The 5,504-nt window shown below is 46.0% G+C and overlaps 1 long non-coding RNA gene across 1 annotated transcript; it reads left to right on the top strand.

Annotated features, from left to right (window-relative positions):
* Nucleotides 1–275: 275 nt before the first annotated feature.
* LOC109522927 (uncharacterized) lies at nucleotides 276–5,498 on the top strand. The gene is made up of 3 exons (XR_002169664.1): nucleotides 276–634; nucleotides 2,909–2,989; nucleotides 5,333–5,498. It is a non-coding gene; the product is annotated as an uncharacterized LOC109522927 (long non-coding RNA).
* Nucleotides 5,499–5,504: the final 6 nt, after the last annotated feature.

Raw genomic sequence — 5,504 nt, 5'->3', positions numbered from 1 at the left:
AAGCGCGAAGGCCCACGTGGGGCAATTTGTTTTTTGTTTTTTTGATACCTGTATGTTAATTGGTCGCTACTTCGCGGATTTTCGTTTATCGCGCGTGGTTTTGGTCCCCATTAACCCAAAAATCGGCAGGGGGGGGCTTGCTGAATGTTTAGTGGAGTGTCATTCCGAAGAGAGGGACCAGCAAGAAGAAAGGCTCGCTCCCCTCTGAGCCTCCGCTTTCTTCTCTGTACCTGTAAGAGTGTCTGGTCCGCAGATCTGAGGCACCGGGCAGGTACGCGGGGGCTCATAGAGGTCAGGTGGGGCGAGGCCATTTAAAGACTTGAAAATGAATAGGAGGATTTTAAAAGGAACTTTAAATTGTGAAGTGATGCCAGTGTAGGAGTTATGTGCCCCCTCTTGCGAGTACCAGTCAAGAGGCGAGCAGCAGCAAACTTCAGTCGAGCCTTCAGGTGCCGCTTTTGGGGGGAGGGCTTTCTTCTTGCACGGCAGCCTCTCTGTCCATGGCGATGCAAAACACACTTGACTGAGGAAACTGACACCCGTGTTCCAGCAGCTTCTAATTCTTGGCAGATCTGCTTTTTGGTGGTTCTCGGTTGACTCTTCAACTTCTGGACCAGTTTTTTCGCAGCAGCAGGTGATGGGTTGCATTTTCTACCTGATCGTGGCAATGACAAAGCAGTATAATAATGCACTTTATACTTCCAAACAGTTGTTTGCACTGTTGCTCTTGGGACCTGCAGCTGCTTGGAAATTGCTCCAAGTGACATGACACAGCTCATTCATGTTTCTGTATTTTTGATTGAACAGAAAAAGTGACCAAAAGAACCAATTAAAGAACCAAATTTCATGTTGTTGGGGGGGTTTTTTTTGTTCAGTTTGTTTTCTTTTTAAATCTGTCAAGAGAAAAATCTGAGTTGTACACATAGCCCCGTGTTCTTTTCAAGTGTTTGTAAATGTTTGATTCACTTTCCATGAAAAAGCCTTCCCTCCACCAAAAAAAAAAAATTAGGGGAAAAAAAATAGCGACTGGATGAATCCACCGGACACTGTAGTAGAGGAAACATGCTTATAATTTCACGTGTGATTTGTCGGCTACTAAATTGAAATATTAGAAGCTGTAACAAAAAATGATCCGAAGGTTGGCACTGAACGTTTTAAAGCTTTCTCTGTAATTCACGACCATGTTTTGTTTTCTTTCCAACATTTCCCTCTTTCCAGGCAAGAGCTTCAGCAAAAAAACCTAAGTGCGCTGAGGGTGACCAAGTGAGGTCCCTCGTTGAGGAGGATGCTCAGTTGCGGGACATGCTGGAGAGATCAAATCAGGAAAAAAATCCGTTAGCAGTCAAGCTGGACGATGCGACAAAAACACATCAAGCGGAGGTTTGTTCCATTAATACTGTCAGATTTGTTTCCAAAAAATGACTAAACAAAGGCATTGACTCTCATTTTTCTTAGATGATAAAGCATTTAGCTGAAAAACTCCACCAAGTTGAAGCTGAGAGAGACATTCTACAGGCTGACCAGGAAAGTCGAGGTCAGAGCACCGCTGATAAAGTGCGGAAGCTGAATCGCACGGTGAGGTCTCTCACGGAGGAGCGAGCTGAGTTGCAGAATACGTTGGAAAAACTTGAATTGGAGACTCATTTTTCTTGGAAGATGAGGCATTTAGCTGAAAAACTCGACCGAGTCCAAACGTAGCTGCAGGACAAGCGACGCACGGTCCAGTTTTGTAGTCGTGTTTCATTGTAATTCAAAGCCAGTTGCTTGCTCAAAATATAAACTCCTATGGAAGGCATTGACTCTCATTTTTCTTGGAAGATAAGGCATTTACCTGAACAACTCGACCGAGTCAAAACGGAGCTGCAGAACAAGAAAAGCACGGTACAGTTTTGTAGTCGTGTTTCATTGTAATTCAAAGCCAGTTGCTTGCTCAAAATATAAACTCCTCTGGAAGGCATTGACTCTCATTTTTCTTGGAAGACAAAGCATTTAGCTGAAAAACTCCACCAAGTTGAAGCTGAGAGAGACATTCTACAGGCTGAGGAGGAAAGTCGAGGTCAGAGCACCGCTGATGAAGTCCGGAAGCTGAATCGCACGGTGAGGTCTCTCACGGAGGAGCGAGCTGAGTTGCGGGACATGCTGGAGAGATCAAATCAGGAAAAACATCAGTTCGCAGTCAAGCTGGACGATGCGACAAAAACACATCAAGCAGAGGTTTGTTCCATTAATACTGTCAGATTTGTTTCCAAAAATTGACTAAACAAAGGCATTGACTCTCATTTTTCTTGGAAGAAAAGGCATTTAGCTGAACAACTCGACCAAGTTGAACGAGTCGTAGCTGAGAGAGACATTCGACTGGCTGAGCAGGAAAGTACATTTTGGAGTTCCACTGAGGAGCTGGAGGAGTGGAATTCTCTCACGGAGGAGCGAGCTGAGTTGCAGGATACGTTGGAAAGCTTGAATTGGAGAAAAAAACAACTCCAAACGAAGCTGCAGGACAAGCAAAGCACGGTACACTTTTGTAGTCGTGTTTCATTGTAATTCAAAGCCAGTTGCTTGCTCAAAATGTAAACTCCTTTCAGACCATTTTTGAAGCGCTGCATTATTGTTGATCGTCAATCGCAGGTCCCCATGATGCAAGGGAGTGCGGTTGAGCAGAATTTGTTCAGTTTGCTACAGCGGGCCGAGGCGACAAAAATGGAGACCGACCTTCTGCGGGAGTTGGTCTCAGTCATAGGCTTTTTCAACTTTGTGCAGATCGGTTGTGTCAGATTACAAAGAATAGAGCATCTTGTAGAATGTACATCTTCATCAAAACATGACAACAGTACATATTTCCTTCATCCTCTCAATGCTTTCAGTCAGGGTAGTCTTAACAAGTCCTGTAAACGTTTCCCTGGGCCTCCAGGTACAGCAGCGGGAAGAGCAGCTCAACACAATGAAGGAAAACGAAACGGCGGTTCAAGCGGAGGCAATCGCATCGCAGCAGGTTTGCTTCAACTCACTTTTTATTCTGTAATCGCGAGATACTTTACATAGCGGGTAGTGTGAGGGACACACGCGCTCCCCGCCCGCAAAAATAAATGTTTGTTTTTTTTGCTACTGTACACAACATCGTCAAATGTGCTGGCTGCTCTTTTGTATGTTGTTTCAATGGAAAAGGTTTGGCAAATGTTTTGAAACACTCGAAGGATGGATTGGCATTGACTTAAAGGGCTTCTATCATGCTATTTTTATGCCCCGCTCCTTCATGATGTCATCCTAATGCTGGCTGCCGTGTGCACAAAACGGTAAATCGTAAGAACGTGTGTTTTTTTAGGCTTACATCCTCGATCCAGAGTCAAGTAGCAGTCCAGTCGATATCCATCAACGATGGACTATTCATTTGTGCACATGGTCACGCGTATAACAAGTCATAGCATTTTTCAATACCACACGGTGTCACCAATTGGCTCGCGGCGTTTGGTTGACTCACAGCTCTGGCCTCTCCAGCAGCTTTGATTGTGGGAATTGCGCCGGTTTTAAGGCTTCATCTGCCGACCGGTCCGCTTTGGTACTGGCCAAGGTTCGCCGGGCCTCTGAGAAATCATCGATCGCAGACGAACCATTGCCGAATGGCCTGTCGCTGGTCAGGTGGGGACGTCACTCATCGCGCCTCTTTCCCAGCTCGTCTCGTCGGGCATCCCGCTGGCTGCTTGAAGAGAGCGAGTGCGTGCGCTACGGGGTGGCTCCCTCAATCTTCCATGCGGCTGCTATTTAAGAATGGTTTGCCATGGGGCAATGCCCAGACATGGCAAGATGAATGGAAGAAAAAACACCACCGTGGGGGTGTTTTTGGTGAGGAGTGAGGACCTTTTTACTTGGCTTAAAGCTCAAGTTGATTTGGTCTAAATAATAGCTCTTTAAGTGTGGTCTATTTTGCACAATGCACAAAGAAAACCTTGATTTGTCTCACAATGGAGAAATTCCCAATTTGCAGCAAGCAGCAAAAAAATTCTGAAAGGGAGAAGTCAAAGAACAAAAAGTATCTCAATAAATAAACATAAAATCGAGATCTAAGCATATTACAAATGGCTGAGTGAGGGTGAGTCCAGGTTTGCAGGTCTGTCCGTTCAATAGCCTGACAGCAGTCGGCAGCGCGCGTGTATCGGTCTCTCGCCGAAGGATCTGCCCGGTGCTGTCAGGGTGGCCTGAAGGGGGTTGGGGGAGGGTCGCTCCATCATAGCTTTGAACTTGGCTAGCATTCTCCCGTCGCCCGCCTCCACCGGAGTGTCCGGGGAGCGGGACAGGACAGAACCGGCCCTCCTGACCAGTCGGTCCGGTCTCTCCCTGTCCCGGGCTGAGATGCCGCCTGACCAGCAGAATATGACATCACCAAGGTCTGAGGCCACCGCAGAGTCAGTCACAGAAGGTCTTAAGGAGTGCCCCCTGAAATCCAAAAGACCTCAAATTTAAATTGAACAAGGAATCCGTATCAGAGAAAGGACCAGGTTCTTAAGGCTGATGCAGGATGAGCACGCCTGGCCGCCATTTGTTGTCAGTCGCATACTTTGTCTGCCGATCTCGATGTCTGCGCTTTGTGCAATCTTTCCTTGATTCTGATACATGACAGCGAGCATGTTGTGCGGTAGAAAAGTCCGGATTCAACACCAAAAAAAAAAAAAAAATGACGGCAACCGCAACGAAACAGCATGCAGCCTCATCTCGAGAAAAAAAATGACGGCAACCGCAACGAAACAGCATGCGGCCTCATCTCGAGCAAACATGCCCGTGCGTATTGTGTGCTCTGTTTCCGTGTTGCTGCCGTGTGCCTGTTTCTGTGTTGCTGCTGTGTGTGCAAGTACCAGTTGTTCAAAGCTTGACCATAAAGGTATCTGTACTAACTTGTAATTGGCTGGGAACCAGTTCGAGGTGTGCCCCCCGCGACAGCTGGGATAGGCTCGAGTACCCCCGCGACCCTCGTTGAGCAGATCAGACAATGGATGAATTGTTATCGATGCTCACTTCCATTTTGCTTAAATGGGACACCCTGCAATATATTGTAGCAGTAAGATGGCAGACGTTTATTCAATTCATTGTTTTATAATCCAGTGTGGAATGCGGATGAGGGTGGAACATAACCCCATGATAAATAGGGATTCGCTGGATGCTCGAAATCTTCCAAGCACAATATTTATAAGTAGCTACGTGATTGGACTCATAGTCTGAAGGTATGCGTTTTTCAGCATGACCAGATATGCATACAGGCAGGAAAGACTTTTTCTATTGATTTTTTGTTTTTTAAGTTGGCATGATTTTTATGAGCAAAATTGTAACATTTTATCTTCATCAGGTTTTGTCTCTCAAGAAGAAGCACCTTGAAGAGGCCCAGAAAAAAAAATGATTCTGGCTTCAGGATGGACGTTGAGCGATTCATCACAAGACTTGAGGCAAGTCAGGTCAGAGCAGAAGAAATGATTAATGCCTGCAAAACACTGAAGAGCCAGCTGCAGGAGTATTATCTT

This window comes from Hippocampus comes, unplaced genomic scaffold (assembly GCF_001891065.2).
Source record: "Hippocampus comes isolate QL1 unplaced genomic scaffold, H_comes_QL1_v1.1 scaffold299, whole genome shotgun sequence".
Classification (NCBI taxonomy): Eukaryota; Metazoa; Chordata; class Actinopteri; order Syngnathiformes; family Syngnathidae; genus Hippocampus; species Hippocampus comes.
The sequence above is the reverse complement of the archived record's forward strand: the minus strand, read 5'-3'. Positions and strand labels throughout refer to the sequence as shown.